This window comes from Babylonia areolata, chromosome 30, assembly GCF_041734735.1.
Source record: "Babylonia areolata isolate BAREFJ2019XMU chromosome 30, ASM4173473v1, whole genome shotgun sequence".
Classification (NCBI taxonomy): domain Eukaryota; kingdom Metazoa; phylum Mollusca; class Gastropoda; order Neogastropoda; family Buccinidae; genus Babylonia; species Babylonia areolata.
The window spans coordinates 11,182,214-11,191,397 of NC_134905.1; positions in this window are offsets into that span (position 1 = coordinate 11,182,214).

The window sequence follows — 9,184 nt, forward strand, 5'->3', positions numbered from 1 at the left end:
CATACCACGAAGGCAGGGATCATGAGGCTGGGATTGAGACTCGGCAAGAGACTCTCCCAGGCCCGGAGCTCACGATTCCTCCCGATATGGACCGCAGCGATGCGTCTTTAGACGCTGATCGCGGAGGCGACTTTTGTACCAGTAGAACGGTCATGAAGGGGACCAGGGGGAAAGGGGTATGGGCGTCGCCTCCCAAGGTTCCCAGCGCCAGTCAGGGAGAAGGGGGAGTGGCAAGTCCTCTCTTGGCGGTGGGGACTCGCAGCTAGGCGCGAAATCCCAAGGGGAGGCCGCGCCCGGCCGTTACCCAGGTCCCCACTCGGAGACGGCCCTCACGGGCCCCATTGCTGTTCCCCCTCCTCCCTTCTCTGTCGACCCTCCTCCCCACCTCCTTCTGGAGGGGAGAAAAATTTGGTTCCGGGGGAGGGGGGGGGATCTCTACTTTCCCACCCCGGGCCAAGCCACCCCAGTCTCCCCACTGGAGGGGATTCGGGGCGCGTGGCCACCTGCTCTGCAGGTCTTCCCGCTATCCGGCCCGCGTGTGTCAGGCGGTTCTGGGCAGTCAGCCCGCTCGTCTTCGGACGGGACTGACACCCAAGTTGGACCTGACCTCCCTCCAGCTTGGCCAGGTTTTTCCCTTCATGGAGGTCAAGACGCCAGTGACCCTTGGGGTTGGGGTCACAGGATGGCTGGTGCCCACGGGTGGTTACCCCCATTCTACCCATACTGGGGTGCACCTGTGGTGCACGCTGGGTTGCCAGGAGTACCAGGGGCCAACCCCTTGTCCGCTCCCCACCAGACCCAACCCAGCACATCTCACAGGGTGACACACACAGCCCCGACAAGTGGGATCGACTTCTTGTCGGTCAGGTCGAGCTCCTTGACCAATATTGCCACTCTGTCCACAAATCGGTCCTCTGTCAACCCACAGGTTACCTCTACGGTCACAACGGCCTCCTTGTCAGGACTGACGGCTGCCGAGGGGACCCGCTCGGCCCGGGGGAGCCTGCAGTTTCCCACCTACCCAGCCCTCGGTCCTACAAGGAGATGAGTGGGTGTTTGTCCCCTCACAGCACTCATGGGTCACTCTTGCATCCAGGGACGCCATCTCTGAGAAGGTGTGGCACCCACCATCCCAAGCATGGTTGGACCTACGGTCCACACGCTCACCACCTGCTTCAGGCGTCAAGGACATAACAGCTGCGGCCATGGTCCCGGCTCGGGATCATCCCAGCTCATCCCGCTGGGCTGACCACAGCTCACAGGACGCCCCAGTGGGTACATCCACTTCGGATGTCACCCAGCAGGGGATGGACTGTGAACAAGAGTGGGAGCCCCTGTCTTCGGATGAGGACGAACAAGCGGATGAGCACTCTTCGCCCCCATCCCAGGGGGACAGATTGAGCCCGCGCCTCCCTAGGGACCAGCCTGAACCAAACTCGGACTTTACCGAGCTCGAACTGACCCTCCCCAATAGTGTCACGCATGCCGAATCAGTCCCTCAGGCTACTTTGTTACCCTTGACCCTCCTTAGGCCATGTGACTCTAACTCCAGAACCACAAGGCGACTCAAGAGTGCCAGAAATGGTGCAGGGATGGCTTAATAAGCCAGCCTGCACTGTCAGGGGTGCTGCTGCCATTCCTCCTCCAGGCAGGGAGTCCCTCTCTGCCCCAGGCGCTTTTTCCCCAGGCAAGTTCCTTAAAGATACCTCCAAGGGAGGGGTGTGGTCCTGGTACACACAGGATCACCCTGCCTACAGGGAAGCAGAGCCCTCCGCGCAGGACAGGATGTTGGTCTCACAGCGCACCACCTTCCCCACCAGCTACCCTATCCTTTAAAACATTAGCAGAGTGGGACAAATTGGCCCGCCGCTGCCTCCTCGAGGTTTCCACGGCTTATACCTTCTTCGACACGTTCCTCCACAGGGCCAATGAGCTGTGGGAACAGCGTCCAGTTAATCAGGACATGGGGTCTCCTTCCTCTGTCCCGCCTGGCCTCTTCACCGACCAGAGGTTAAACACTTTTGGCAATAGGGTAGCATCTGGTCTCACGGCAGCTGCAGACACAGCTACCAGCCTTCACTTCAGTACTGTGCTAGTGTGGCGTGATGCCGTTCTCCGCCTCTCTAACATTCCTGTGGAGAAGAGAGCTGCCCTGTCGTCCATCCCAGCACAGCAGCACTCCCTCTTCGGCCAGTATGCGCCCCATTTTGTCAGCCACAGGGCAGAGACAGGTGGCCTCATATTTAGCCCACACCTCCCAGGGGCGCCAGGGTTCTATGCCATTGAAGAGACCAGCCACCAGGGCCCCTCCATATACCACGCCACCTAAGTCAAAGCAGCGTGCTCAGAATCAGTGGCAGAGGAATAAACCACCTCATGTCCATCCAAGCCGACCGGCCATGCCCAAGGCCAGAAGGCAGCACCCCCAATGATTGGGCCCCGATTCAGCACCGCCAGTCGTTCAGCCCCTCCAAGTAGCAAACTCCCGGCAACAAATTCCTCCCCAAAATCAAATTCAAGATGGACACACAGGCACAGATTCGGGAGACCATACAACAGGGCGATTGGGCTACCTCTATCGATCTGAAAGATGCTTATTTTCATATCCTCATCCATCAGGCATCCCGTCGGTACCTGAGGTTCGTGTGGAGGGACAAGGTGTTCCAGTTCTCAGCCCTCCCATTTGGTGTGTCCCTTGCCCCTTTCCTGTTTACCAAGGCGGTGCGGGATTGGTGTCCATCGTCTGGAATCCATTCGTCTCTGTGTGTACCTGGACGACTGGCTTATCCTGGCCCAGTCGCAGGCCCTGTGCCAGAGTCATACGGCCAGACTTCTAGACCTTTGCTCCCAACTGGGCTTCCTCACGAACCAGGAAGAATGCAATCTGTCCCCAGGTCAGTCCTTCGACTTCTTAGGGATGAGATTCGACACGCGATGCATGATAGTCTCTCCAACGCCAGATCGCTGGGACCGTCTGGCAGGCCTCCTCAGCCACTTGCGCCATTCCTACCAAGCAACAGCGCGAACACTTTCTTCCCTCCTGGGCATGATGGAGTCCATGGCACCTCTCATTCCACTGGGCAGGGTTCTCAAGCGCCCTCTTCAGAGGGCACTGAGGTTACGGTGGTCCCAGAGCACTCAGCCATGGGATACCCAGATATGTCTGGGCGAGTGGTTCCTCGAGGTGACATCAGAGTGGTTAATCACCCCTCTTTGGACACAGGGGGTGCCCATAGCCCCACCTACTCTTCAGGTGGCACTCTTCACAGACTCCTCCTCCCTGGGCTGGGGAGCCCACATGGACTCACTCCATGCAGCAGGGACTTGGTCCCCGGAGGAGCGCCTATGCCACATCAATGTTCTGGAACTGGAGGCAGTTCACAGGGCTCTCCTGCACTTCATGGGGGAGGCCACTGTCCGCTTGTTCACGGACAATACGACGGTCACATGTTACGTGAACAAGGGGGTGTGTGTTGGGGGGGGGGGGGGAGCGCACTCGGCAGACCTCTCCCTGCGGACTGAAGCTCTCCTCCGTTGGTGCCACAGCAAGGGCATTGCACTTTCAGCGAGACACATAGCAGGAAAAGCCAACATCTTGGCAGATGCTCTCAGCAGGTCCAAGAGTGTCATCCACACAGAGTGGACCCTGGACAAGGACACCCTTCAGGGGGTGTGGGAATGGTGGTTTCGGCTGATGGTGGACCTCTTTGCCACAAAGTTCAACAAGAGACTTCCCACTTATGTCTCTCTGGTCACCGACCAGAAGCGTGGGCAGTGGATGCTCTCTCTTTAGACTGGAGCAGTCTGATTGCCTACGCGTTTCCTCCCCTTTCCAATTCTGTCCAAGGTGATACTGAAAGCGAGATTGGAATGCCCGCAGCTGATCCTCATTGCGCCTAAATGGCCAGCCCAGCCCTGGTTTCCGCACCTTCAGTCCCTGACACATGTTCCACCCCTGGAACTCGAAACCAAATCTCATCTGCTGAGGCAGCCTCGTTCGGGCATTCCTCATTCCAATCCTCAACTGCTCCACCTGCACGCATAGCTGCTGTGCGGTCGGAACTGTCAGCATCACCATTGAAGTCTTCATCCCCTCGGTCGGCTTCTGTGTCGGCTTCGCTGACCCAGGGGGGTGCCTCCTCTGACCTCCTCTCCATAGTCACCAAAGCAAGGAGGGAGGGAACGAGACTTTGCATGACTTTCGCTGGAAGAAATGGTTGCGGTGGTGTACAGCTCAGGACATTCCCCCTACTAACCCTACGAGCATGCAGCTGGCCATCTTTCTGGCTCACTGCTCCTCGGTTCTCAACCTGTCTGCTATTTCTGTGCGAGGGTACAGGTCTGCCATCTGTACCACAATCAAGCAGCTAGGTGGTCCTGCCTTTGAAGTGGATTTCCTACTCAGAGAGGTGGCTAGGTGCACCTCTCTGAAGGAAGCTAGAAACCCCAAAAGAGTGCCCCTGTGGGACTTGTTCCTGGTGCTGGATTTCATTCGAAAACAACCCTTCGAGCCATTGGGGACTATTCCTTTCGACTTACTCACCCTCAAGACCACTTTCCTTCTGTTGCTGGCCACAGGCCGTCGTAGAAGTGAGATTCATGGTCTTAGTGGAATGCCACAAGATCTGGCCTTCCACAGAGATGTTCCATCACTCTTCGTTTCCTTCCAGAGTTTCTGGCTAAGAACCAAGACCCTGAGGTCCCTTCCCCCTCTCTGAGGGTCAGACCTTTGTCTGATATTCTTGCCGAAGATGATGAGGATAGGCATCTCTGCCCTGTTCGGTGTCTCAGATACTATTGGGATAGGTCTCGCCATAGGCGTTCTTCTGAGAGGGCGTCTGCTCATCTCCCTCAATGAGAATTACAAGAAAGACATCACTGCAGGCACCATTTCCCGCTGGGTTTCCCAAGTCATTCGTAGAGCCTACTCTCATGCACACAGGGATATCAGCTGTCTTCATCCCAGAGCACACGAAGTGCGGGCCATAGCTCCTTTGGCTGCTTTCCTGCACTCAGTGCCACTGCAGCATGTCTTGGAGGCAGCCTTCTGACGGTCTGAGAATTCCTTCATCAACTTCTACCTGAGGGATTTCCGTATGACCAGGGCTGACGGTTCCAAGGGGATTTCCTTTGTCGCGGCTAACACTGCCGTCTCAGTTACAAGGGCTCCCCATACGAATCAGTAGGCGTTGCCCTCCTCCATTTGCTTTAAATTCTGCATCAGTTTGACATGGTACAGTATATGACACCAAAAGGAGGAGTTTGTATTATACTCCATGTTTGATGTTACATATACTTACCATGTCAAACTCGAATGCCCGCCCGTCCGTCCCCGCGTCTCTGCCGTGGTTCTCATGGGGCATTTTCTTCGATGGCCACGGAATGATTCAGTGCTTATAGCTTTTAGAGGCGTTTGATTGGCTAAGAGCGGACCGGGCAAGACGGCTCGTCTTTTCACTGTTAGACGCGCGAAATTTGGCCAAGCAGAGCAAACCGATAGGCCTAGTTTGCATCAGTTTGACATGGTAAGTATATGTAAAACCAAGCATGGAGTATAATAGAAACTCCTCCTACTATTGCTACTACTACTACTACTACTACTACTACTAATAATAATATGTGATAATAATAATAATAACACAACCACAAGAACATGCTGGCAAAGATCAACGAATCAAGATCAAATATAAGGTCGCTGGGTGCAGTCTAAGGAATCCGATAAATTGTAGGTTGTCAACCTCACAATAGTTAGCACATATGTAGCCATACTTTAAATTGCATATTAAGATATAAAATATAGTAATAACAATATCAGAACTGTATATAGACACAATACATATTCTTATTTCAATTTGTATTTTAAAAAAACAAGGATTTATATGGAGACCGTTTGCTGATAAAGTCATAAAGAAAGTTTTTCCTAGCTATATATTCTTCATATATTCTTCAACTGTATATCTATATTCCAATTTTTTTTTATGAAACCTTGCAGAACAGGTACAGTGCTGTTGAACTTGCGTTGGTACAAGTATTGTTTAGCCAGCAACAAAAAGAAAAAAAGTGGGATCAGTGACTATATTTTTGTCATGTCCAAGTATGACTAATGGTTGAGTTAAGTGCAAATTTTGAGCATTTGGGCATCTTTCGTTAATCAAATCCATTAATTCTTGCCAGAAACGTTGGATGGTCGTACACTGCCCAAACATGTGCCTAATACTATCTTTCACTGTGTTGCAAAAACTACATAGATCATTGTTAAGTACACCCATCTCTTTAAGTATAACATTTGTCCCAGGGCATCTGTGCACAATTCTTATCTGAAACCATTTCAGTTTCACATCCGGAATCTTACTAATACCATCACCAATATTACTTGGACATTTGTCATGACCTTGATAGAACAAAATGAATAGATTTATGCATGTATAAAAAAGAAAGAAAGAAAAACAAAGAGAAAAGAAGTAATGCAAAACAAAATAAAACGAGAAGACAATTTTTTAAGGAGAAAAAAAAAGAACAATAGCAACAACAGCAACAATAACTAATCCAATATGTGAGACATAACTGCCCTATTTGTTACTGCCAAAGATCACTGTCAGTTATTGTTGGAAGGGTTAAGATATTCATGCAGACTTGACTTGAAAATAGGTAGAGAACTGTCCGTTTGTATGGGTAGGGAGCTCCACAGGAATGCACCCGAAAATGCAGAACTAGTTTTGAACATATCAATTCGGGCGTGTGGCAAACTATACTTGTTAGAGCGGTATCGGCATGAGGCTCGTGTAAGCAAGTGTTTTAGATATTGCAGTGCCAAGTTAATGTGCGTTTTGTACATGAGTAATGTTTTGTTGAATTTTAGCTGTTTTTGAAGTGGAAGGATGTTTAATATGGCTTGTTTTTCTAACGTTGACAGCAAAGGATTTGGTGAAATTAATCTGGCTGCTCTTTTGTTGAGAGATTTAGTTTCTTAAAGATGAACGTCTGCAGCACAGCTCCAGACAACAGATGCGTAGTTCATGTGAGAAAGACGGTGAGCGTAGAACATTTTGCGAGCATCGCTGTCATGTAAGGTTTCAGCTGATTAAGTAAAAACAGACTGCGTGCCAACCTTTTACAGATAGAGTCAGTGTGAGATCAACATTTCAGTTCTTTGTCGATTATGACTCCCAAGACGTGGTGTTCACGGATTTATTCAATGGAGTTATCTTCGACATTCAATGTGAGAACAAATGGGGTTTTTCGTTGCTGTTGTCTTGACATGATAATCATACTCTTCGTTTTGGGGGGATGAAGTGCCATCAAGTTGGATTTACACCATTTAGAAACATCATTTAGACCCGTTTGAAGAGAATATTGAAGAGAAGCAACGCTGACAGCACTGGAATGAAGGGAAGTGTCTCCTGCAAAAAGGTCACATGAGACTCTTGACGAGAGGCTGATAAAAACAAAGGAATATCATTATTAAATAATAATAATAATAATAATGGATACTTATATAGCACACTATCCAGAAATCTGCTATAGGTGCTTTACAAAAACGCTTTTGTTAACATAAAACATTACATCTATGTTACATACACACACCAAAATGTGACTACACACACACACACACACACACACACACACACACAAACACACACTGCATACATATATTTTAACATACATGTGTATCTAACAGCTACCCTAACACATACGCACACATAGGCAGGTACAAACTTACATTAACACACGCACACACAATACACATTCATATACATGCATGTAGTTATGTACACATACATATGTATATAATATCCAGAATAGAGGTGGCCCTAGAACGGACCCTTGAGGAACTCCACTTTTTATTGCTGCCGTAGAAGGGAAGCTACCATTGGTAAACACATGTTGTGTTCTGTCGGTAAGGAATGAATCGAAAAGGGACAGTGTGGTGGGAATTCTGAGGTAAAATGACAATTTTTTAAAGTAATATTCAGTGGTCAACGAAATCAAAAGCTTTCTTTAAGTCAATAAAAACAGCACTTATGATTTACTTTTGGTTAATGCCAGATAACCATGAATCACACAAATGGACTAATGCTGTTTGACACAAATAACGATGTCGGAAGCCCGACTGCAAAGGCCCGATGGAAAGGTTAGTGATTTTCAAGGTATTGCATGATATGTTTGTGAATATGTCTTTCGAGTGGTTTCGACAACACTGACAGAAACGAAACAGGTCCAAAGTTGTTCAGATCTGACGTGTCTTTTGACTTCAGTAATGGAATAACTTTTGCTGATTTAAGAGCAGGGGGAATGATGCCCTGTTCGATGCACAGGTTGTATATGAATGTAAGGAGAACAACGATGTAAGGAAGTGCGAGCTTTAATAGAGAGCCACTTGATTCCATCAGGTCCAACTGATTTTTTGAGAGAGACATAGGTAAGTGGGTGGAGACACACAAGGAGAGTGAGTGGGGGACGGAGAGATAAGAGTGAGAGAGATAGTTGGAGGGGTGAGACAAAAGCGAGGTGAGAGGGAGCTGAACTGGCAGAGACAGAGAGAGGTGGGGTAAGGAAATGGTGGAGGGAGGCAAACTGAGACAGCAACACCGAGCACAGCACAAAATCTCCATCTTTTGCAGTTTACACACTCATCATTCTCAACCATCCAGCTTGCTCATATGACCACTGCGCCACCACCACCTCCTCACAACCATTCCTCTCCCTTGGGGTCAGCCCTATGGTCACCCATGTCTGCTCACCCCGACTCCCCTCAGGTCGGGGTCGGCAGTGGTCAAGCAACGGTCAAACACCTGTCAAGACGTGACAAAAAAATGCAGTCTGAGCATTATGGGGTTGTGGTCAGCTGTGGTCCTAGACCTGGGGGAACGTGGTCACGAGGAAATACAGGCCTGTGGAAAGTTTGACATGGGGGAACAAAGACACATTAAATAGAACTATGGAATATAGACCTGGGGGAACTTAGACCTGACTGAAAGAAAATCTAGGGGGACATAGACGTGGATGAATACACGGCTGACCCAAAAAACGGGGGTTGAGGGTGGTGATTGTGGTGATTGGGGCCTTCGTAGGAACGTCCTTGAAGTAGAGAAGCATGTTCAGCCTGGAAGTAAAAAACCAAAGAAAATCCCATGATTCTGTGAGGTCGTCATTGAAGTAGTGATGCACGGTAGTATGATAAATA